This window comes from Ixodes scapularis, unplaced genomic scaffold (assembly GCF_016920785.2).
Source record: "Ixodes scapularis isolate PalLabHiFi unplaced genomic scaffold, ASM1692078v2 PGA_scaffold3__209_contigs__length_174095766, whole genome shotgun sequence".
Classification (NCBI taxonomy): domain Eukaryota; kingdom Metazoa; phylum Arthropoda; class Arachnida; order Ixodida; family Ixodidae; genus Ixodes; species Ixodes scapularis.
Window position 1 is genome coordinate 130,182,382 of NW_024609868.1, and position 24,890 is coordinate 130,207,271.

Consider the following 24,890-nt stretch of genomic DNA (forward strand, 5'->3'; position numbering starts at 1 on the left):
GGCCCGTTTGATCTAGTTTTTGATGGCAGTAAGCCTTGAGACAGCGCTTCGCGTCGCTACGCTGCACGTGCGAGGCCTGGGAGCAAGGCGGCGGCAGTACCAGCTGAGCCGCCTTTTCCTGGAAAACGACCTTGACGTAGTCGCTGTCCAAGAGACAAAGGTGGAAGGCGAAGAGCAAACGGACCGCATGGTGCAACCTTTCAGATCGCGATACAATGTATGTGTGTGCCACTCCGTTGATACATCAGGGGGTTGTGCTCTTTTTTTGCGTAATTCTTTGGGAATTGTGGAAGAAACAGTGATTGTTTGTGAATCAGGCCGCTTGATTGTTTGTGATTTTTCTTTTTCGGGGTTGCAGTGGCGAGCTATCTGCGTTTATGCGCCAAACCGGGAGAGTGATAGGAGAATGTTTTTTGAACGCGTTGAAGCTTATCTGAACTGTGAAAGATTTGTTATTTTTTTGGGTGATTTTAACTGCGTCTGCGCAATAGAAGACAGGGCGCGACAGCTGCCGCTTCGGGACCAGAGTGCTTTATTTTTGAACTCGTTAGTGCAGGAGTGCAAATTTAGAGGACGTCGGGTTTGTTTTGTCGAAGGCAGATTTTCCCCAGTTTACACACTTCCAACGCGAGAGTCACGCGAGGCTAGACAGAGCGTATATCTCCGCAGCCCTGGTTCCCCTGTGCGAGAATTACGAAGTGAAACACGTTTCTTTCAGTGATCATAGTCTGGTAATATTTTCAATCGGATCGAAAGAAACAAAATCGCAGTTCAACTGGGAATTGTGGAAATTTAATGATAAGCTACTAAGAGATGAGATTTTTATGGACGGGGTAAAACAAAGCATTGGGAAATTGCTGGAGGCTGAGTCGGGAAACTCTGTTGTACTGTGGGAGCGCTTTAAAGATGAAGTCAAAATCAGCGCGATTGAAAGATCGTGTATCTTACGCCGCCAGGAAAAGCAAAAAGAAAAAGAGCTACAGTGTCAGTTAGATTTCCTTTTAAGCGTTGAATGTGCACAACCCGGAAAGTTTACGAGAGAAATAAAAGAAGTTAAAAGTAAACTGGAGCTTATCGATGTCGAAAAATATAGAGGAGCCGTGATAAGAGCCCGCGCCGAACGTCTGTGGTTGGGTGAAACGCCGACGAAGCGTTCACTTGGGAATGAAAAAAGATATGCGACGCAAAATGAAATAAAAGAAATAGAGCATGGGGCCGTGGTGACTCGCGATAAAAAGACCATCGAACGCGCCTTCGTGGAATATTATCAAAATCTTTTGGGTCGCCGCAGACACGTGGAAGAAGGATTTGCCAGCGTCCTTTTGCCACTCATGCCAAAATTAGATGACGAAATTAAAGCCGACCTTGAGGCACCGATTAGCGTGAGAGAAATAGAGAAGGCTATCGACGAACTGAATCCAGGGAAATCGCCCGGTCCCGACGGCTTAGGTGCCGCCTTCTACAAGGCTTTCAAAGCTGATGTGGCGGAGGTCCTGCACCGCACGATAGCGGAGGCGTACGATAGAAAAGCAGTGCCTCCATCCTTCCAGAAAACGCATATAGTATTAATCCCCAAAAGTGATGATCCCGCGAAACTGTTGTCTGTTAAGTCCTACCGTCCCATTAGCCTAACAAACGTTGACTATAAAATCGTCATGAAGGTCTTAGCGCGAAGGCTGCAAGGTGTAATAAAATCTGTTGTCGGGCCCCACCAAACATGTGGCATCAAGGGGCGAACGATTACAACTAACATACACGTAGCAAGAAGTATCTTGGAATGTTGTGATGCTTTCGAAGGTCGCGTAGCCATGTTGCAGCTTGATTTCGAAAAGGCGTTCGGTAGAGTAGCACACGACGTCCTTTTTTGTATTTTAGAGCACGTGAACGTTGGGTCTTTATTGTTGGAATGGGTTAAAATGTCCTACGCGGAGTGTTTTGCGAGTGTGATTGTTAATAAGAAAGTTACTGAAAGTTTTCAAGTACTCTCCTCGGTACGGCAAGGATGCCCATTATCACCATTGTTGTTTGCTCTCTATTTAGAGCCTTTTTGTTTAAAACTTCTTTTCAATGAAAGAATACGCGGTTTTAGGCTGTTGTCGAGTGAAATCAAGGTACTTTCGTACGCAGACGACGTTGCTATCTTCTGCGACGACAAAGAAAGTATTTGCGAGGTAGTCAAAGAAGCACTTAATTTTTGTAAAATTTCGGGCAGTGTTATCAATTGGGATAAATGCGTGGGCTACTGGCATGGTAGCTGGGAAAGTACACCAGCTGTTTTTGAAAGAGTTACTTGGTCTTGTTTGCCGGGCAGGTACCTCGGAGTGCCGCTTGAGCACTACCGCGATTCTACTGAGTACTGGAGGGAAGAAGTCGAGAGGGCTCGGGATAAAACGGCAAAGTGGGGGGGTCTAAATCTTTCAATGTTTGCTCGCTCCACAGTTTGTAATTTGTTTATCGTTGCTAAAGTCTGGTACGTGCTCCAGGCTTTGTGTATGTCTAGAGTAAGCGTTCAAAAGTTTCACCGAGTGTTCGCGATTTTTGTGTGGGGGTCGGTGTGGGAGCGCACCGGTCGTACAAATTTGTTCCGCTCTGTGAAAAGTGGCGGGCTAGGACTGGCTCATCTGTTTCTGCGACAAGTGGTGTCAAGATTTATGTTCCTGCGGGATCAGGGGGATCCTTTTCTGCGGTCTGTATTACAAGTTAGGCTCCGTAATGCATTGTCTGAGTTTGTTGTGTCCTCGAGTGATGTCAGATGTACGCGGGTTCGAGGTTTTCTGCGCGAAGTGATTTTGGCTTTCCATTTTCTCAAGGTTCGATTTTCGTTGGAGTACTTAAGCGAAGTTACACGAAAGCGCCTGTACAAAGACTTAGTCGAGGTGGTCTTCCCTGTGCCTTTGTATAGGTCTCTTTTCTGTGAGGGCCCGGGCCAGGATGTCCTCAAAAGAGTTAAACGGATGCCAGTAAGGCCAACCGTGAAGTCTTTCTTTTTTCAGCTACACACCGGCACGCTTCCCGTTAAAGGGTAACTGCAAAGAAAAAAAAGTTTTTTTTTAAACAGCCTAATTGGAACAAGCATGTCACAAAACAAATGTTCCGCGAAAAAAATTATTTTTTTTATCAATATTTACGCCACAGGACGTAATTTAGTAGTGTCAGAACCTCTCCACATTTGAAACTCCCGCTCTTTCGACCCCCGCGGAAGAGGAGTACGCCCCGCCCCTCACTCTCCTTGCGTTGCGGAGTTGAACGACGCAGCGTCTCGACTTCCGGCAAGATCTGGCAACTACGCCAGGCCGCGGTATTGTTGGTATTGTTTTGGTTTGACGCGGTTTGCGAGCACATGTAGCGAAGACGTGACCGGAGAAGTGCCCCTGTGACGTTCCCGGAAGACGGAAAGTATCGTTCGTAATCGTCGTGCGCGCTTTGAAAGCGAAGGGAGTCACAGAATCCACGAGTGCGCAACCACAAGCCAAGGTTCACGACAGCGCTGCGTTGGTTTCGGCGATCTTGTTCTGTTTGGTGCAACACGGCGATGCGACAGAGCTGAAACGTTCGTGGTGTGTGTGATGCGGTGCTAACACGGAGCGCAAATTGGTTGTTGTGGGGTTGACGTTCAACCAGTTAAGTCCCGTCGTCGTCAGCTGATCCAGTCAAACTGGTCCGGGAGGACGCTGGGAGCGTTTTTAAAAGTAAATCTGCCTCGTTCTGTTCCAAATGTGGAAGTTTCCCGACGCATACCGTGAGTAAAAATCTGCGGGCGTTTTCAACAAAATTACGCCGTTTTAATTGAACAATGGACTCCGAATTGTTGTCCTAAATCTGCCGTTTTTATGCTTCGTGTTGGACTGCGTTTGCACAGCGACGTGTTGCATCGTGCGGTGTGAATAAATTTGGGCACGATTTCGTACCTGCCTACAGATGCATGAACTGAGACCATTTTGACGTAGTGGACATAGTGCTTTTTTTATTTTCTGTCTAGTCGCGGACGTTAGGTGCACACGGGGCGAATCTCGACGGCCTTAGAGCGATATGAGGAGAACGTAACTAAACACGTTGGTCGCTACGCGAACGCCCGATTGCCTCCAGCCAAATAGCATTCCTTTCGGGGCTACATGGCTGCTGGAAGGCTCACTGTCGGGGTCACGCATCTGACATCTCCGAAAAGTCAGCATTTGCACGCGCAAACAAGCAAAACAAACAAAAATAAAAAAGCACGCTAAGCCAGCAAAGAGGAAAACGAAAGAACCGCGCTATGAAAGCCAAAACCCCGCGTCGCTTCCTATCACTAACACCTGCGACAGCTGTTAAACACACACTACTTCACTTCAAGAAGTCTCACTCAAGCACCTGGGTCAGCACGAAACGACGAAACACTGATCACTTCGGCGAAACGATTAGTCGAGGCAGTGTTGCCAATCTATTTTTCGAAAATACCCCACGGCAGCGTCCAGAAAACCCTACATTACCCTACGAATGTTTCTTATTACCCTACATTTTACCCTACGAGGCACATTTTTGCTCAAATAATACTGTTGCATGAATTATGATGATACAGGGTAATATTAATACAGTACAAAGCGACAGGGCACGCATGCACGCGCATACCTGCGTTATTCTAGAACACCATGCCTGTATCTTGCATGTGCGCTGTGTAGGGGTCCATATCAAATGAGCGAATGACATTTTAGCGAACAGCGACATTTGATCGAATCGACGTTTTAGCGAATAGTGATGTAGCGAGCGCAGACATCCCAAACCAACATGTTTAGTCGATTTGTCGGGAAATTAAAAACTGGGCTACGTGGAACCAGCACTCGCGGCGTCAGACAAGGCGGCTCATTACAAAAGGAAGCTAATCCGAACGGTATATTAGCTTCTTTGAGTGTACCGCCTAGGGATTCGTCAAACTAAGGTACTATTTCGACAAACTAGGCTTTTACACCAGGGGAGGATAGGAAACCGGCGGCTCCTCCGTATTCCTTAAAGTATAATTCGATGAAACGTCATGGTTTCGGCTTCGTTCGCTAAAACGTTGTACGCTTAAGTGAACGCCTCCAGTCCCCGGGATGCACTCACTTGACCGAATGATGTTTTAGCGAACGCCCACGTTTCACCGAATGACACTTTAGCGAATAGTCGGACGCCGCGAAGCGGCGTTTTCGGGTGGGCCAAATGGGTTCACATTTTTGCAATGAGCCGCCGCAGACTGTCGCCGCGAAACGGCGTAAGCGCAGCGCGGCCCCCGGTATTCGCTACAACGTCGATTCGCTCAAATGTCGCTGTTCGCTAAAACATCATTCGCTCATGCGATATGGACCCGTCCTGGTGGGCTCGGGATGGTTCCGCCCGCGGTGCCACGTGCTTCGCAGGTGTAACAAGGACCGCCGGATGGACCAGTCATCAGAAAAAAATTGGCGGGAGTCAGTCAGTCAGAGTATTCGGAGGAGGAAATCAAAGGAAAATTGGCGGGACCATTTCCCTTTCCCAGATACCTCTTCTGGCTCCAAACTTCCTAAGCGCAACTCCACCTCCTCCCACCTCTCCCACTTGCTCCAGCTCTCCAATACTCTCCAACTTCGGGAGCCTACATACTCCACCTTGGTGTGTGGTGCTCTCTGTTAGCACGTCTTGCAACTTGAATTCTTTCGTTTTGCACGATGTTGTGGTGCGGCAGCACACCGGTTGTAAAGCTATGCAAAACTTGCGCAACAGCTTTTTTTTTTTTTTTTTTTGTAATGCTTGCCGTTTAAGAAGCAACGTCTGAAAATACCCTACTTTTAGTGGGAAAAGGGCCTCACGGCCCTACAGCCCTACAATATACCAGAAATGCCTAAAATACCCTACAAGTAGGGTAATTACCCTACGGTTGGCAACACTGAGTCGAGGTAGGCGAGACAGGCGGGAGCAGAGACTTCGGCGGCCATGAAAGAACGGCGAAGCTTTTGTTTGTATGAATCCAAACGGAAGTGCCCGTCTTGTAAACCTTTTGTAAAGAATAATAACTCTCATCACATGGGTTATTCTTTAAACGTAAAAATATGCCGCTCAAAAGGAAATTGCAACATATAACAAAGGTTTAACAACCAAGATCTAAGCTGTCAATCAAACTCTTAGCCAATGAGAACCTTTTGGGATTGACGTCACATAATCACAACTTCGTGGCGCGCGATTTAAAACGGACGAAATAGCCGCAAACTAAAATTAGTCTCACGCAATAAATATTGCTGTAAAAAATGTTTTTTCTCGCGGAAAAATTGTTTTTTGACATGCTTGTCCCAATTAGGCTATTTAAAAAAAAACTTTTTTTTCTTTGCAGTTACCCTTTAAGTCCTGGCTTGAAGAAAAAGGCATTTTTGTTCCTTGGTCGATTAACTGCCTCTTGTGCCGGAAGCCCGAGACTATCGATCATATTTTCTTGGATTGCTGGGATGCGGTATTCCACTGGGACATTATGCAGCGTACTTTAAAAAAGAGTCTCCCAGTGTCATCCTATGGCATCCGTTTTCTTCCCGTAGAAAATGAAGGGGGCGTTCCCTACGACATGTTTATGGCCTTGGCCCTGCACAGCATGTGGAAATCGAGGATGGCTGTGCGACATGCTGACGTCGATGCTCGCCCCGTGTGGGATTACTTTATCGAGCATATTGTTCACTTAAGAGAATTGTACAGAGCACAGAGTGAACAGCCTGACTGGATTCCAGTGTTAGACAGTCTTGTCGTCCTGAGAGTCTTTTAAACCATGTGCCCCGGCCAGGCCGAGCCGGATGCTTTTAACCTTCCAATTTTGTGCGATTGTTTAACTACGTTTATGTTCCAAACCGGCAATAAAGAAAAAAAAAAAAAAAAAAAAAAAAAAAGCCTCCGTGGCGCAATCGGCTAGCGCGTTCGGCTGTTAACCGGAAGGCTGGAGGTTCGAGCCCTCCCGGAGGCAAGGCTAGAGGGCTTCACTTTTTATGCGCCCAGCTACTGACGAATGACTCTCCAACGGCGTCTGGAAGGACGTTTTGGACAGACTTTACACGTTGTCACCACCAAAGGAGATCGAGGTTGTCACCCGCCTCCGTGGCGCAATCGGCTAGCGCGTTCGGCTGTTAACCGGAAGGCTGGAGGTTCGAGCCCTCCCGGAGGCGAGACTAGAGGGCTTCACTTTTTATGCGCCCAGGTACTGACGAATGACTCTCCAACGGCGTCTGGAAGGACGTTTTGGACAGACTTTACACGTTGTCACCACCAAAGGAGATCGAGGTTGTCACCCGCCTCCGTGTCGCAATCGGCTAGCGCGTTCGGCTGTTAACCGGAAGGCTGGAGGTTCGAGCCCTCCCGGAGGCGAGGCTAGAGGGCTTCACTTTTTATGCGCCCAGGTACTGACGAATGACTCTCCAACGGCGTCTGGCCTTTTGGACAGACTTAACACGTTGTCACCACCAAAGGAGATCGAGGTTGTCACCCGCCTCCGTGGCGCAATGGGCTAGCGCGTTCAGCTGTTAACCGGAAGGCGGGAGGTTCGAGCCCCCCGGAGGCGAGGCTAGAGGGCTTCACTTTTTATGCGCCCAGGTACTGACGAATGACTCTCCAACGGCGTCTGGAAGGACGTTTTGGACAGACTTTACACGTTGTCACCACCAAAGGAGATCGAGGTTGTCACCCGCCTCCGTGGCGCAATCGGCTAGCGCGTTCGGCTGTTAACCGGAAGGCTGGAGGTTCGAGCCCTCCCGGAGGCGAGGCTAGAGGGCTTCACTTTTTATGCGCCCAGGTACTGACGAATGACTCTCCAACGGCGTCTGGAAGGACGTTTTGGACAGACTTTACACGTTGTCACCAGCAAAGGAGATCGAGGTTGTCACCCGCCTCCGTGTCGCAATCGGCTAGCGCGTTCGGCTGTTAACCGGAAGGCTGGAGGTTCGAGCCCTCCCGGAGGCGAGGCTAGAGGGCTTCACTTTTTATGCGCCCAGGTACTGACGAATGACTCTCCAACGGCGTCTGGAATGACGTTTTGGACAGACTTTACACGTTGTCACCACCAAAGGAGATCGAGGTTGTCACCCGCCTCCGTGGCGCAATGGGCTAGCGCGTTCGGCTGTTAACCGGAAGGCTGGAGGTTCGAGCCCTCCCGGAGGCGAGGCTAGAGGGCTTCACTTTTTATGCGCCCAGGTACTGACGAATGACTCTCCAACGGCGTCTGGAATGACGTTTTGGACAGACTTTACACGTTGTCACCACCAAAGTAGATCGAGGTTGCGGATTTGGAATACATTTTAGCGCTCTACTGAGGTTCTAGCGACTCTACTGAGGTTACGGAGTCTGTGGCCGACCACCGAAGTGTTCGGACGCAAGATGACGAGCTCCCAAGGAGCGGTATCAGCGGCCGTATCTGGCCGTGGCTTATCTGATGTTGAAGGCTCCGCTGACTATAATATTACTTTGCCACCCCTGCCCAACGGATACATCGCTAAAAATTCTGTTTTTTTTTTTTTTTTTACATTGCGACGCCCGCAACCGGCCGTATCGCATTCAAGATTTTCGAGAGGAACTTCTGCGTTTGAAGGTGCTTCCTGAGTTGGCGTCGGCGGGCGCCCACCAGATGAACCACGTGTGGATGCTTCGCATGCACACGTTGGCAGCGAAGCAGTGCCTAATCGACGCCAAGGAGTCGCGAGTCAAAGGTGGGCGGTGCCTGGTCCTTGACCCCGCCAACACCGAGGTCAAGTTGCGGCTTCACTGGGTCCCTTACGACGTGTCCAGTTGCCAGGTACGTCGAGAACTCGAGCGCTACGGAAAGGTCTCGGACGTCAGCTGGGAACACTTCCGCGAGAGAGGCTTCGAGGGCGTCGAGACCAACACGAGGGCCGTCCAGATGACCCTGAGAGATGGCGTCACGGTGGATGACATCCCTCATGAGATTCGTCTCGAGGGGTGCAAAGTCCTCGTGCTGGTTCCCGGACGAGCTCCTCTGTGCCTCCGCTGTCGGCGCAAGGGGCACATCAGGAGAGACTGCCACGTCCCCCGGTGCACGGGGTGCTACCGGTTTGGCCACGAGACTGCGGACTGCGTCCGCACTTACGCTACCATGGCGCAAGAACGGGTGGACAACGATACGAGCGACCTGCAAATGGACGAGGCGGAAGCGGAAGACGCGGTCGGAGGAATCACACCCCCCACCGCAGATCCCAAGAACACGAGCCCGGACGTCCGCCCGGCCACTCCGGTCGAGGCGTCCACCCGAGTGCGACGCCTACAACTAGCGACGGCCGCTGAGTCTGGCAGGAATGTGGCCAGCACCACCCTGCCCTCCTCCCGGACGACGCAGAGTCCGGTAACGTACGGGTCCAACGCCGGGGACGACCAGCAGCCCCAGAAAGACGACAGCGGCGCAGCGGAAGCCATGGATGCCGAAGCCATCCTGGCTGGCAAGCGGCAGCTGGACGATGCTCTCGCCGGGACCGCTCCCGAAGACGAAGGCGGGGGCGAACTACCCTGGCACCACATGGGACCCAAGACGCACCGAAGAGCACCGCCCAAGCCCCGCATCCCCGCGGATGGTCGCCAGCGCAAGGACTCGTTGTGAGTGAATGACACTCGGACCCTTTCGTATGTGCTTAGTTATAAAACTGGTCTAAACGGGTGAACCTTTCCTTTTAGCGAAGGGTCGTTTAAAAGCCTTTTTTCTTAAATGACACCTGAACGTTACCAACCCTTTCGTTGCGCCACATTAAATGTGCGAAGGTTTAACTCTAGAAAAAAACAATACCAGGTGCAAAGGCTTTTAAACGAGGAAAACATCGATATCCTTGCCGTCCAAGAAACAAAAATGCACGAGGACGATCAAATTGCACTCGCATTAAGACCATTTTTAAGTGCGTACGAGGTGTGTGTCAGCCATGCTGTCGGTACATCCGCGGGATGTTTTTTGTTTCTTTCAAAGCGTATTGCGCTTACTGACCTTAAGGTCACTACAGATAGTGGGGGTCGCCTGATGTTTTGTGACTTTTTGCTGGAGGGTTTGCAGTGGCGTGTATTGTGTATTTACGCCCCAAACAGAAACTGTGAGAGAGAGCTTTTTTTTCGTCAGATAACAGAATATGTTAATTGCGAAAAATATATGATTTTTTTAGGAGATTTTAATTGTGTGTGTAATGTCCGAGATAGGGCATCAGCGAAATCGCTTAGCGATAGTAGTAGTACCTTGTTAAGAGATATTTTGGATGAGTATTTGTTGACCGACGTTGCGGATATGCACGTCGAACGTGAGGAACTTCGTTTCACCCACTTTCAGCAGTCATCGCATGCGCGATTAGATCGCATATATGTATCCGCGGAATTAGGCCCTATTACAGCGGCATACTCTGTCAAACCTGTGTTTTTCAGCGATCACTGTCTCGTAGGCGTAACGGTTGGAAAAAAAAGTAAATCGTCACGAAAATTTAGCTGGGGTCTCTGGAAATTTAACGTCAACCTCCTCAAGGATAAAAGCTTTACTGATGGAGTGATTAATATTTTAGATAAATTAGGCGAGAATAAATACTTAAGTTTCACTGAGAAGTGGGAATTATTTAAAGAGGAGGTTAAACTGTTAGCTATAGAAAAGTCGTCCATCGCCAACTACGTATCAAAGAAAGAAGAAAATGGTTTGCAGCAGTACTTGCTCGCGCTTCTCAAAGACGATAGCGAGTGCCCTGGTAGATACGCTGAAGAGATAAAGGTAGTTAAGGGTGATATGCAACGTCTTCAAAATCATCGGTATCGTGGTGCGGTTGTGCGGGCGAGGGCGGAGAAGTTTTTGCTCGGCGAACAGCCCACAAAGCGAGCACTGGCGGATGAAAGATGCTTTGCTCTGGCAAAATAGATAACCGTTTTGGACCATGAAGGCGTCACCTGCAAGGACAAAGACGGCATTCAAAGAGCATTTGTTGCACATTACACGAACCTCTTTGGAGACAAAGGTGAGCCGAAAGAAACAGCCGCCTTGAAAGGTCTTCTCCAGATAGCACCTGAGCTATCCACAGAAACAAAGGACTTGATGGAACAACCCATCACAAAGTCCGAGATTGACAGAGCCAATGAGAGCCTCGTTGCTCATAAAACGCCAGGTCCAGACGGCCTCTGCGCTGAATTCTATCAGCATTTCAGAGACCAGTGGTCCCTCTTCCTTTTCGAAGTAATCCGTGAGGCTTATCGGCGTCAAGCACTTCCGCCCTCGTTCCTACAATCGCACACGATACTGATCCCCAAGTCTAAAGACGAAGCCCAGAGACGTAAGGTATCGAGCTACCGTCCTATTGCGTTGAGCAACGTAGACTATAAGATCTTTGCGAAGGTGTTGGCGAGACGACTTCAGCACGTTATATGCCAGTAAGTTAGGGACCATCAGACCTGTGGAATTAAAGGGAGGGCAATTCAAACGAACATTCATGTCGCGAGGACTATTCTCGAAAACTCTCGAGCAGAGGGAAGCCAGGTAGCTATGATTCAAATTGACCTGGAAAAGGCGTTTGACAGAGTATACCACGGGGTGCTGTGGGAGGTTCTAAATAAAGCCAATGTAGGTAACATTGTTTTTGAAGGAGTCAAGATGGCGTACTCAGGTTGTACGACGCGTCTTGTGATTAGCAATTCCTTGTCAGAAAAGATTAATGTCCTATCTTCTGTGCGACAGGGGTGTCCCATGTCTTCTTTATTATTTTGTCTCTACCTTGAGCCGCTCTGTCTAAGTGTCATCAGAAGCGAGCACGTTGAGGGGTACACAATGGGAAACGTGGAAGTGAAAGTACTGGCATATGCTGATGATGTTGCTTTTTTCTGTCAGGACAAGACTAGCATTTCAAAAGTTTTAGATTTGTGCAAAATTTTCTGTGATGCTACAGGTGGACGGGATAACCTTTTTCTTTGTCCGCTCAAAGGCGGTCTTGGGCTGTCTCATTTGTTTCATAGGCCGTTACTATCACGTTTTATTTTTATGAGAGACCAGAGAAACCCATTATTACAAGTCATGTTTCAAACAAAACTTACCAGTCATTTGCCAGAATTTTTTGTGTCGTCCGTTATCGGTTCCCCAGCAAAGATGGTTGGGTTTGTTAAGGAAATAGTTGCCGCCTTTCGTTTTTTGAGTGTACGGTACTCTTAGAATAGTTGGCCACCGTTAAAAGGCGAACCCTGTACCGGCACCTAGTAGAAAGTGTTTTTCCTGTACCTGTTTATTGTTCACGATATGAAAACGGACCTGGAAATGATGTGTTATGCCGAGTTAAGAAGATGATAATACCTCCAACCGCAAAATCTTTTTTCTTTCGCCTACATTCTGGAACGCTGCCGGTAAAAACCTGGCTTTGGGAAAGAGGTTTGCCTGTTCCTGGGGGCGTTAACTGCCCACTATGTAAAGTCCCGGAGACAGCAGAGCACTCCTTTTTGTACTGCTGGGACGCTGTTTTTCTATGGGATGTTCTCAAGAGGAGTTTGAAGAAAGAATTAGTCATAACATCCTATAATATACGTTTTCTGGCTGTTGAACGTGAAGATAATGTTCCCTATGATATTTTTATGTTGCTAGCAATATTCAGAATCTGGAAATCTCGCATGTCGGTGAGACATGCTGAGCACCCACCAAAAGGGGCAAGAGCATTTTTGATTGAACTGGTAACCCAGGTGAAGAGTGTCTGTGAATACAGTGAGAGTTTGCCGGAATGGGCAAACCTATTTGATGATGTGATGAGAATGAAAGAATTTTAATTGTACGGCTGCCTACAAGTGCTGGGTAGTCGTTTTTATTGTTTTAAAACGCTAAATAAAGAAAGAAAAAAAAAGCCTCCGTGGCGCAATTGGCTAGCGCGTTCGGCTGTTAACCGGAAGGCTGGAGGTTCGAGCCCTCCCGGAGGCGAGGCTAGAGGGCTTCACTTTTTATGCGCCCAGGTTCTGACGAATGATTCTCCAACGGCATCTGGAATGACGTTTTGAACAGACTTTACACGTTGTCACCACCAAAGGAGATCGAGGTTGCCACCGGCCTCCGTGGCGCATATTCCACTTCCGGACGCGTTAGCGAACGGACGTATCATCATGTGCTCCGTCGGAGCGGTATCAGCGGCCCACGGCCGCGGCAACAGGAACACGGAATTTGATGCCCAGGAGTATCAAGTTATTTTGCCACAACTTCCTACAGGTACGACAGTTTTGAATACCGTTTTTTTACACGCTGACGTGAGAGGAAGGCCCTACCGCCTGGAACATTTCCGCGACGCCCTGGATGGCGTGGGGCTGTTTTCCGAGGTAATTGCCCTGGGGGCCTACCAATACAACCATGTGTGGGCGGTCACCTTCAGGAGTGTCGAAGGGAAAAAGAAGCTGCTCACCGCAGGTGAGCTCCACGTCAAGGAGGGCCGGTGCATCGTGGTCGACCCGAGCAACCAGGATACACGATTGAAGCTCCACTGGCTGCTTCACTTCGTTCCTGACGACGAGGTGCATTTGGCCCTGGCGCCCTATGGAAAGGTCACAGAAGTCAGCAGGGACCGGTGGCGCGCTCAAGGTTGCGCCGGCGTGTCGTCGACGACGCGGTCGGTGTCTCTGAGGCTCAAGGCAGGAGTCACGGAGGACGCCCTCCCTCACCAGCTGCGAGTCGCCGGGGACCTGGCTCTTGTGGTAGTTCCGGGCAGGGCGCCGCTTTGTCTACGGTGCCGTGGTAAAGGCCACATACGGCGTGAGTGTCGTGTGCCGCGCTGTGCACTCTGCCGACGATTTGGCCACGAGGAAAGCCAGTGCGTCAGGACTTACGCGACCGTTACGGGGCCCGTGGAGAATGAGGACGCGTCCCAGCACCTGATGGACGCGACCGAGTCCGAAGACGCTGCTGACGGAGCTGGGGGACCACCACTCCCAGAGGCACTGCCCCCGCACAGTGCCGAGGACAGGAATGGCATCCGGAGCGTCGTCGAGAACCGTCCTCTACCTCAAGCGCGGGCTGCGGGTGACGTGTCTGCAGCGGAAGACGTATCCATGACCCACAGCTCGGTGCCCGTGGCGACGCCCAACAAGGAGCCGGAGGACTGGAGCGGCGACGAGGCAAGATCCAGCGGCGCAGTCGCCAAGCGGGCACGCGAGGAAGGCTTCTTCAAAGGACTGAACACCAGCGCGGTTCTCCCCGAGGAGCCACCTCCAAAAGCGGCGTCGGTGCGACGAGTGAGCTTTAAGCCCAAACCGAACATTCCGACAGAGCGACGTCCAACGGCGACATCACCACCTTAGGTGTGTGTGAGAATCGGCCCCGCCATCACCATGAGTGGACGCGGGAACAGGACCGAGCTTCTTTTTCTTTCCATTGCGTGTTGGCGTTTGCACGTGCGCCCCTGTGTGTGGGTGAACTGGCGACGCTCGTGCGAGCTGGGGCAGGGGAAGCTTTGAGAAGAGAAGAAGACAAGGACAGCACGTGCTGTAACCTTCTGCGGCGAGATTCGAAAATTAGCTTCACTTGTAAATAGACGTGTTTTTTTTCTTCCCCATACCCGTGGAGTCCTGTCTGGTTTATTCTTCCGTCAGCGACCATCAGCTGCCTCCGTCGTCGGGTCCCGGCGCAATCTCCAAGAAAGAACATCTTCACTGGCGCAGTCGACAGGATTGCGTCAGCGGACCCCGGCGGCGTGATCTTCACAACGGAATCGGCGGACAGCGACTTGACGCGGCATTGGTGGAGCCTTCTAAAGAGAAGACTGGACCACCGAGCTCCTTGGAGATTGGACCACCGAGCTACTTCGTGGTGGCAGAGCTACCTCTGACCGGATGCCGTCCCACTCCAGCGAGGAACGCTTGAGTCTACAGCTCGGACATCATTTTCGTGCCTGACTATTCTGAGGAGCGGGCTGCGTCTGTGATCCAGCGGCAGTCGTTGACCTTACGGTAAGGTGATTCTTTGACGTGTGCCCGCCATGGATACAGACAGCGCAGAGCGGCAGATGCCGGTTCTAACGCCAGAACAGGATAGGGTTCGGAATTGGAATGTTGACGGGCCAGGTGAATTGTCACCTTTGAGTGGATTAGTGGCAAACTCGCAGACACAAGGGGATGGGAACGGAAGAGTCCGATCATACAGCTCAATCGAAAAGGAGATTGAACTAGTGAGGGAGAAAGAACGGCTGTTACGCCTCGAGCTAGAACTAGAACATCTACGCTCAGAAAACCAAAGGCGAGCCAGTGGAGGCGGCATGGAGTTCAACCTCCGAGATGAAGTTTTTCGCTTTTCGAGATTGATGAAGGGAGTGCTGACTCCCATGCCGTCGTCCGACATATTAGTGCCGAGCTGGTTTGATGGCGTAGAAAACGTCTTCGAGACATATGAAGTCCCTGAGCGGCTCAGAGGATATCTTGTGCGACCTTATTTCACGGAGAGCATGCGTGCACTAGTGAATAGGCTGAACATGGGTGAGAGAAGTGGGTATGGTGCGGTCAAACAATCGGTCTTGTTAGAGCTCGGAGTGTCGCGAGCTGAGGTATCGAGGCCCTTTATTGAAACCACCACTTCTCTCAAGGAAAAACACGAGAACCCGAGGCAGGGCATTATACCTGAATATTATCGGGTGAAGTGTTTTAGATGCAAGGAATTGGGGCACCTTTCCCGTGAATGTCCCCGGACGAAGACACGAGACGAAGAACTTCGGTTTCACAAGAAAAAAGTAGACGCCGAGAAAGCCAAAGTGGAGGAAGATTGCAGCCGTGAGCCCGACAAGGTGACGACCATGGTGGGCAAGACCGGCGGTAACAACCTGGACCACCAAAGTCAGAAGAGGTGGGACCCATCGATCCGCGAAGCGCCTCAGATTCTGTTACAGGCCGACGACACGGAGCGGTCGTCGAAGAACAATCGCGGCTGCGTGTCTGTGCAGGCGGACGTTGACGGCAGAAATGAGCTGAACGTCCCGCGTGCCTGGAGGACGTCCCAGCGAGCCGAGGATGGCCACGACGAGCAGGTGAACGTCGACGACGAAAGGCCGTGCACTTGGCCTGGGCGGCAGGCGTTTCGGCAAGCCGAGGACGACGACGGCGAGAACGTGGACGACGACGAAGGACCAAACTTATCGCCTGGGCGGCAGGATGACCATGACGAGAACGTGAACGTCGACGACAAAAAAGAACCTGATATTTTGCTTTGGTGGCAGACGTTCTGGCAAGCTGATGACGACCACGGCAAGGACGTGGGTGTTGACAAGAAGTCGGATAACTTGTTAGGGTGGCTGACGTCACAGCCGGCCGGTGAAGATGTCAGGGAAAGCGGGGACAGCGACGAGGACACCGTCTTCGAGATGAATATGCCCCAGAATATAGCTAGGGACGCCGATGAAGACTCGAAAACCTGCCCGCCGGCCACGTATGAGAGAGCTGGGAGTGCAGAAGACGTCGACAACGGCGACCGCCTGCGAGGCCCCTTTCTGATTCGTAAATCAAGACAGAGTATAAACTGTCGTCGCTCTTGCGCGGAGAAATTCCAGAACCAGCTACACACCGTCCGATTCAAGCCCCGCCGAAATCTGGGTGGCTTGAATAACCTGTCGGCAAAGAGGCCTAGGCTAGGAGGCTAGATGCTGCCTTAGTCTCGGCACGAGGTTGGTTACTGCTTTGGAGCCTTGGCGGGCACAGTAAGAATCACTTTACTGGCGTGTGATTTGCATTTTGATGTAAATTTTTTGATAGTTTGGATTCTGACGGGTTGAGTCACAAACTCTTAGTAAGGTGTGTCTGATATGTGTACGCGTTTGAGTTTAGTGGTTATATATTATTTTTGACATTTTGGGTCTAAAATATATACTTAGTCGGGAGGTGTGAGAATCGGCCCCGCCATCACCATGAGTGGACGCGGGAACAGGACCGAGCTTCTTTTTCTTTCCATTGCGTGTTGGCGTTTGCACGTGCGCCCCTGTGTGTGGGTGAACTGGCGACGCTCGTGCGAGCTGGGGCAGGGGAAGCTTTGAGAAGAGAAGAAGACAAGGACAGCACGTGCTGTAACCTTCTGCGGCGAGATTCGAAAATTAGCTTCACTTGTAAATAGACGTGTTTTTTTTCTTCCCCATACCCGTGGAGTCCTGTCTGGTTTATTCTTCCGTCAGCGACCATCAGCTGCCTCCGTCGTCGGGTCCCGGCGCAATCTCCAAGAAAGAACATCTTCACTGTGTGATGGCCCGGGCTCCGAGCGGCAACTCGTTTCGAGCTCGAGACGGACGGCACTGGAGAGGACGAGAGCCCCGTGTTTGTTCGTTGAGGACCTGGCAGACGCGGTCGGTGGGTTCTTTGGGATATCCTGACTACCGGCGAGGCACCCGGTTCATTAGTACTTCGTCTTTGCAGCAAAGCCAAGTTAGGCACCAAGCGGCCCGTTTGATCTAATTCATGGCAGTAAGGCTTGAAACAGCTCTTCGTGTAGTCACGCTGAACGTGAGAGGTCTGTCAGCAAGGCGCCGACAGTATCAACTCAGTCGCCTCCTCCTGGAAGACGACTTGGACGTAGTTGCTGTTCAAGAAACAAAGGTGGAAAGCCAAGAGCAAACGGACCGCATGGTGCAACCTTTTAAATCACGATAGAATGTATGTGTATGCCACGCGGTTGGGTCATCTGGGGGCTGCGCTCTTTTTCTCCGTAATTCTTTAGGCATATTAGTAGAAACCGTCGTTGTTTGCGATACGGGACGTTTAATTGTTTGTGACTTTTCATTTTCTGGCTACCGGTGGCGGGTAGTCTGCGTGTACGCGCCAAATCGGGAGTGTGATCGAAGAGTTTTTTTTTGAGCGCGTTGCTTCTTACCTACATTCTGAAAGCATTGTTACGTTGTTGGGGGATTTTAATTGTGTATGCGGCGTTGAAGATTGAGTACGTAATTCGCCTGTGCGGGATCAGAGCGCTCTTTTATTGAATTCTCTAGTGCAAGAGTGCGGCCTGGAAGACGTCGGCCTTTTTTTGTCTAGTTCTTTTGTTCCCCAATTCACGCATTTTCAACGAGATAGTCATGCGCGATTAGATAGAGCGTATGTTTCAGCGGGCCTGGTTCCTCTGTGTGAGAACTACGAGGTCGAGCCCGTATCTTTTAGTGATCACAGTTTAGTTGCTTTCACAATTGGGAGAAAAGAAACAAAATCGCGGTTTAACTGGGAACTGTGGAAACTCAATGACAAGATGCTGAAAGATGAAACTTTCGTTGACGGAATAAAGAAGAGTCTTAGAAACCTGCTTGCTGTCGAATCGAGAAGTTTTGTCGAACTATGGGAGAATTTTAAAGATGAGGTTAAAATCAACGCGATTGAAAGATCATGTATTTTACGCCGTCTAGAAAAAGAAAAGGAACTGCAGTGTAAGCTGGATTTTCTTGTAAGCGTAGAAAGTGCGCGACCCGGTGCATTTATTAAAGAAATAAAAGAAGTAAAGAGTAAATTAGAGCTTATCGATATCGAAAGATACAGAGGGGCTGCGATAAGGGCCCGCGCTGAACGACTCTTTTTAGGAGAAACGCCGACTAAGCGCTCGCTTGGCGACGAAAAGAGGTATGCGACGCAAAACGAAATAAACGAGATACAGTACGGGACCACGGTTACTGGGGACCGAAAGATAATCGAGCGTGCTTTCGTAGATTACTATCGGGACCTGGTGGGACGTCGGAGACAAAGAGACAGAGGATTTGATAACGTTTTTTGAAACCTCACGCCAAAGTTAGACGACGACGTTAAAGATCACCTGGAAGCACCGATTAGTGTGAGGGAAATAGAAAGGGCAATCGACGAGCTAGGTTCGGGAAAATCGCCTGGTCCTGATGGCTTAGGTGCAGCTTTCTACAAGGCTTTCAAAATCGATGTGGCCGAAGCCCTACACCGCGTGATAATGGAAGCATACGAAAGAAAAGTATTGCCCCCATCTTTTCGCCAAACGCATATAGTACTAATTCCAAAGAGTGATGACCCCGCGAAACTGCTATCCGTTAAGTCGTATCGACCAATTAGCCTTACAAATGTGGACTATAAAATCTTTATGAAAGTCTTAGCGAGAAGACTGCAAGGCGTAATAACCTCCATCGTTGGGACTCATCAAACATGTGGCATTAAGGGAAGAACGATTGTCACCAACATACACATTGCAAGAAGCATCTTAGAATGTTGCAATGAATTTGAAAAACGCGTGGCTATGATGCAGCTTGACTTTGACAAACCTTTTGATAGGGTAGCACACGATGTTCTTTTTTGCATTTTAGATCAAGTAAACGTTGGCTGTGTACTCTTAGAAGGAGTTAAAATGTCTTACGCTGAGTGTTTCGCGAGCATTATTGTAAATAAGCGCGTTAGTGAAAGTTTTCAAGTTCTCTCCTCTGTCAGGCAAGGGTGTCCTTTATCACCCTTGTTGTTCGCTCTTTATCTGGAACCATTTTGTTTAAAGCTGTTATTCAACGAGAAAACCCGCGGCTTTTGGCTGTTGAACAGCGAAGTAAAGGTCCTTTCGTACGCAGATGATATCGCAGTGTTCTGCGACGATAAGGAAAGCATAAATGAAGTGGTTAAGGATGCCCTTGAATTTTGTAAATTTTCCGGGAGTCTCATCAATTGGGACAAATGTGTGGGCTTCTGGCATGGTAGTTAGGATACCACACCGGCTGGTTTCGAAAGAATGCACTGGACTTGTTCGCCGGTTAAGTACCTCGGAGTGCCTCTTCAGCATTACAAAGATACGACTGAGTATTGGAGAGAAGAAGTTGAGCAGGTTCGCGCTAAAACGCTTAAGTGGGGGGGGCTTGAATCTCTCAATTTTTGCTCGTTCTACTGTGTGTAACATTTTCCTTGTGGCTAAAGTGTGGTATGTTCTCCAGGCACTGTGGATGTCTAGGGCCAATATTCAAAAGTTGCATAGAGTATTCGCGGTTTTTGTGTGGGGCTCGGGATGGGAGCGAACCAGTCGCACAAACTTATTTCGCTCTGTGAAAAGTGGGGGGTTTGGTTTGGTTCATTTGTTTCTTAGGCAGATTGTGTCTCGATTTCTTTTTCTACGGGACCTGAGAGATGAATTTTTACGGACTATGTTACAAGTTAGATTGTGTGATACGTTGCCTGAATTTGTTGTTTCAGCGAGCAGCATTAGGTGCCGGAGTGCGTGGGGTTTTTTGCTCGAAGTTATTAGATCTTTTCAGTTTCTGAAGGTGCGCTTCTCGCTTCAGTATCTAAGCGAGGTCACAAACAAGCGCTTGTATAAAGATCTTGTCGATATTGTTTTGCCTGTGCCCTTGTGCCGCTCCATATACTGTGAGGGCCACGGCCAAGATGTGCTCAAAAGGGTAAAAAAGATGCCAGTACGTCCAGCGGTGAAATCCTTCTTTTTTCAACTTCATAGTGGGACGCTACCCGTTAGCCCTGGCTTGATTGTCTTTTGTGCAGGAAGCCCGAAACTGTAGACCATATTTTCCTCGACTGCTGGGACGCAGTGTTTCACTGGGATCTCATGCAGCGTACTTTGAAAAAGAGCCTCCCAGTGTCGGCGTATGGTATCCGGTTTCTTTGTGTCGAACGGGACGGGGGTGTGCCCTATGACACGATAATGTTCTTGGCCCTGCATAGTATATGGAAGTCGAGGATGGCAGTTCGCCATGCTGACGTGGACGCTCGCCCAGTTCGTGACTACTTTATTGAGAGTATTGCTCACCTACAAGAAGTGTACAGAGCGGAGAACGAGCAGCCTGACTGGCTGTCAGCTCTGGACGGATTGGTCGCACTGAAGGAATTTTAACCTAATCGCGCCGGGACAGCGCTTGCCGGAAGCTTTTAATCGTTAATCCCCGTCCAGTATTGTATGTTTTACTGCCAAGCCGGTTATAAATGAAAAAAAAAAAAAAAGCCTCCGTGGCGCAATCGGCTAGCGCGTTCGGCTGTTAACCGGAAGGCTGGAGGCTCGAGCCCTCCCGGAGGCGAGGCTAGAGGGCTTCACTTTTTATGCGCCCAGGTACTGACGAATGACTCTCCAACGGCGTCTGGAATGACGTATTGGACAAACTTTACACGTTGTCACCACCAAAGGAGATCGAGGTTGCCACCCGCCTCCGTGGCGCAGATTCCACTTCCGGCAGCAATTCCACTTCCGGCAGCCGAAGCGATCGGACGCGGAATGTCTAGCTCCGACGGAGCGGTTTCGGCGGCCCAGCCGGGCCGCGGTATCAGGGACGTTGATGATAAGGAATACGCTGTCATCCTACTCGTGGTAAATACGTTTTTTTTTTACATGCTGATATTAAGGGACGTCCGTATCGCGCCGAAGATTTTCGCGACGCGCTGGCTCGCTTAGGACTACTCCCCGAGGTTGTCGCCCTCGGGGCGTATCAAATGAATCACGTCTGGGCCGTCACCTTCAAGACTACCGAGGGGTCCAAGAAGCTACTGGCGGAGTCGGAGCTCGTCGTCAAGGGGCGGCGATGCATCGTCGTCGACCCGGGCAACCGGGACGTACGCCTCAAGCTCCACTGGCTGCTTTTTAACGTCGGCGACGACGACGTGAGGGCAGCCTTGGCGCCTTATGGCAAGGTCCTCGACGTCTCCAGGGAGCGGTGGCACATCGACGGCTGCCACAGCGTCAGCACCATGACGCGGACGGCGGTGCTGCGCCTGAAGGGGGGCGTGACTCCCGACGACATCCCGCATCAGCTGCGCGTCGCCGGTGAGCTCGCCCTCGTTGTCGTGCCGGGCAGGGCGCCGCTCTGCCTGCGGTGTCAGCGGACGGGGCACATCCGCAAGGAGTGCCGCGTCCCCAAGTGCAACGTCTGCCGACGGTTCGGCCACGACGGCACGCAGTGCGTAAGGACCTACGCGGCGGCCGTGGGCCCTGTGGGAGGCGAGGAGAAATCCGAGCTTCTCATGGACGAGTCCGACGCCGAGGAGGCCGTCGCGGGTCCGGTCAGCGGGGCGGCACCATCGCAGGGAGCGGCGTCGGCGACGCCCGAGAGCGGCACGGCCACGTCCGCGGTCAACGTGGCACCTGGTGCTGGGTCGACGAGCCAGGCCGAGTCTCCGGACGTTCAGTCCGTTGAGGCGTCGAGGCCTGGAGTCAAGGCAGTCGGCGCATGCGACGACGCCTCCTCTGAACAACCAGGCGACGTGCCCATGGAGACGGCCGTGACACCGGAGCCCGCCGCAAAGCGGACTCGGGACGACAGCGGCGCTGACCCAGAGGCAGCGATCAAGGAGGAGCCGCCTGCCAAGACGGCACCTACGAGGTTGAGACGGCCCGGCGCCGTCCCGAACGTTGCTGCAGGTGTAGTCAGGGGTGCCAAGCCACCACCATGACGGCGTGGAAAAGGCGACGGTTTCGGTGGTGGCGCGTATGTCGTGGGAGGTGTGTGTCGAGTCAGAGGAGAGGGCCGCCCGACTCGAGGTAAGCGCCATACAGTCCGTCCCTTTTATTTTTAATGGCTGTTAGACTAGAGTCTGCCCTACGAGTCGCCACGCTTAACGTGCGTGGGCTTTCAGCGAGACGCCGGCAATACCAGTTAAGCCGTCTGTTTGCCGAGCATGAGCTTGACATAATCGCCGTGCAGGAGACGAAAGTCGAAAGCCATGAACAGACGGACCGTATGGTGCGACCCTTTCAATCTCTTTTCAATGTATGCGTTTCGCACGCGGTTGGTTTTTCCGGAGGTTGTTGTTTATTTATTCGACGGTCAATAGGTGTTGTTGAAACGGCCGTACATTCGTGTTCCTCTGGCCGTCTTGTGTATTGCGATTTTTCCTTTTCTAACGTTGAGTGGGGGGTTATTTGTATTTATGCGCCAAACCGAGAAAGTGAGCGTAAAGATTTTTTCGAAAGTATCGAATCATATCCCAACTGTAATAGGGTCGTTATTTTTCTTGGCGATTTTAATTGTGTTTGCTCTCCACAGGATAGAGCGAATCAAGTACGTTTTCGAGATTCCAATGCCTTTTCTTTGAGTGACATTGTTGCAAGAAATACATTAGAGGACGTCACTGTTTGTGCTTCTAAAGGAGGGGTTCAGTACACCCACTTTCAGGGTAATAGCCATGCGAGGCTAGACAGAGCGTATATTTCACTTGAACTTGTTCCCCTTTGCGACCACTACGAGGTGAAACACGTGTCTTTTAGCGACCATGCTTTGGTATTTTTTACTCTTGGGAACAAGAAGAAATCACCGCGTTGGGGGTGGGCGCTGTGGAAGATGAACGGATGTCTCGTTAATGACGAACCTTTTATTTCCCGAGTTAAAGAAGTGTTTAAAAATTTGAGTGTGAATGACCAAGCAAATTGGGGGGAAAGGTGGGAATTGTTTAAAGAGGACGTCAAAATGATCGCTATCGAGAGATGTAGCGTCATAACACATCACAAAAAGATTAAAGAGAATGATCTTCGACGAAAGTTAGACATGCTCATAGCCGAAGAAGGCAAGAAACCCGGCGAGTTCGCGAAAGAAATTAGAGATGTTAAAAGTCAATTGGAAATTATCGATGCTGAAAAGTACAGAGGGGCTATTGTGCGGGCGCGTAGTGAAAAGTATTTGATGGGAGAAAGCCCGACGAAGCGCTCGCTTAGCGACGAAAAAAGATATGCCAAACGCAACGAAATCAAAGAGATAAGTTACGGCGCCACTCTAACCCGCGATAAGAATATGATTGAAAAAGCGTTTGTAGAACATTATCGCAATCTGCTAGGGAACAGTACCCCTTTAGACACTGATTATAAAACTTGTTTTTTGTCATTGATGCCGCAACTGGATCAGCAGGTTTGCGAAAGCTTGGAAGTGCCAATCAGTATTGGAGAAATTGAAAAAGCTATAGACGAATTAAGTCCCGGCAAGACACCCGGGCCGGATGGCCTTGGGGCAGGTTTTTATAAAACTTTTAAAAGTGAGGCAGCAGTTGCACTGCATAAAGTTTTGGCCGAGGCCTACGAAGTTCACGTGTTGCCGCCCTCGTTTTCAGGGGCGCACACTGTTCTCATTCCCAAGTCTGAGGATCCAGTAAAGCTTCTGTCTGTATCAGCATATAGACCAATCAGTTTAACCAATGTTGATTACAAAGTTTTTATGAAAGTTCTGGCTAGACGGTTGCAATCTGTGATTCAATGTCTCGTGGGACCGCACCAGACGTGCGGTATTAAAGGGCGCACCATCGCTACCAATATTCACGTGGCCAGATCTGTGCTAGAGTGCTGCGATGCTTTTTCTGGACGAGTGGCGATGCTGCAGCTCGACATAGAAAAAGCGTTCGATCGCGTTTCGCACGAGGTACTTTTTAGTGTTCTAGAGCATGCGAACGTAGGCTCTGTCATTCGCGAGGGCGTAAAGATGGCGTATACAAATTGCACGACTAGTTTGATTGTAAATAAGGGAGTCACCGAAAGTATCAAAGTTAGGACTTCTGTAAGGCGAGGTTGCCCGCTTTCGCCACTACTGTTTGCGCTTTACTTAGAGCCCTTTTGTTTAAAGCTTATTCATAACACTGATATTCGTGGTTATAAATTGCAGTCAAGTGAAGTAAAGGTTCTTTCCTACGCGGATGATGTCGCTGTTATTTGTGTCGATCGGGACAGCGTACGTGAAGTGATAAATGTGGTTTCTTCCTTTTGTGCGCAAACTGGTAGCGTGGTGAACTTTGATAAATGCGTTGGTTTTTGGCACGGTGACTGGTCAAGTAAGCCAGAAGTGTTCATGAATGTTAGGTGGAAGACTTTACCCACGAAGTATCTCGGAGTTCCTTTAGAACATTACCAGGACACCGCAAGTTATTGGAATGAAGAAACCGAAAATGTTAGATTAAAGGCAGAAGGGTGGATGGGTAGGGATTTATCTATGTTTGCGCGTTCGACCGTGTGTAATCTCTTTTTAATATCAAAAGTCTGGTATATATTACAAGTGTTGAGTATGTCACGTATGAATGTGCAAAAG

At 50.2% G+C, this 24,890-nt stretch overlaps 8 non-coding genes across 8 annotated transcripts; all 8 read left to right on the plus strand.

The window, feature by feature from the left end:
• Window positions 1–6,857: 6,857 nt before the first annotated feature.
• Trnan-guu lies at window positions 6,858–6,931 on the plus strand. The gene has a single exon. It is a non-coding gene; the product is annotated as a tRNA-Asn (tRNA).
• A 125-nt stretch (window positions 6,932–7,056) lies between these two features.
• Window positions 7,057–7,130, plus strand: Trnan-guu. Its single transcript has one exon. It is a non-coding gene; the product is annotated as a tRNA-Asn (tRNA).
• Window positions 7,131–7,255: 125 nt separating this feature from the next.
• Trnan-guu lies at window positions 7,256–7,329 on the plus strand. The gene has a single exon. It is a non-coding gene; the product is annotated as a tRNA-Asn (tRNA).
• Window positions 7,330–7,647: 318 nt separating this feature from the next.
• Window positions 7,648–7,721, plus strand: Trnan-guu. Its single transcript has one exon. It is a non-coding gene; the product is annotated as a tRNA-Asn (tRNA).
• Window positions 7,722–7,846: 125 nt separating this feature from the next.
• Window positions 7,847–7,920, plus strand: Trnan-guu. The gene has a single exon. It is a non-coding gene; the product is annotated as a tRNA-Asn (tRNA).
• Window positions 7,921–8,045: 125 nt separating this feature from the next.
• On the plus strand, window positions 8,046–8,119 carry Trnan-guu. The gene has a single exon. It is a non-coding gene; the product is annotated as a tRNA-Asn (tRNA).
• Window positions 8,120–12,797: 4,678 nt separating this feature from the next.
• On the plus strand, window positions 12,798–12,871 carry Trnan-guu. Its single transcript has one exon. It is a non-coding gene; the product is annotated as a tRNA-Asn (tRNA).
• Window positions 12,872–20,838: 7,967 nt separating this feature from the next.
• Trnan-guu lies at window positions 20,839–20,912 on the plus strand. The gene has a single exon. It is a non-coding gene; the product is annotated as a tRNA-Asn (tRNA).
• Window positions 20,913–24,890: the final 3,978 nt, after the last annotated feature.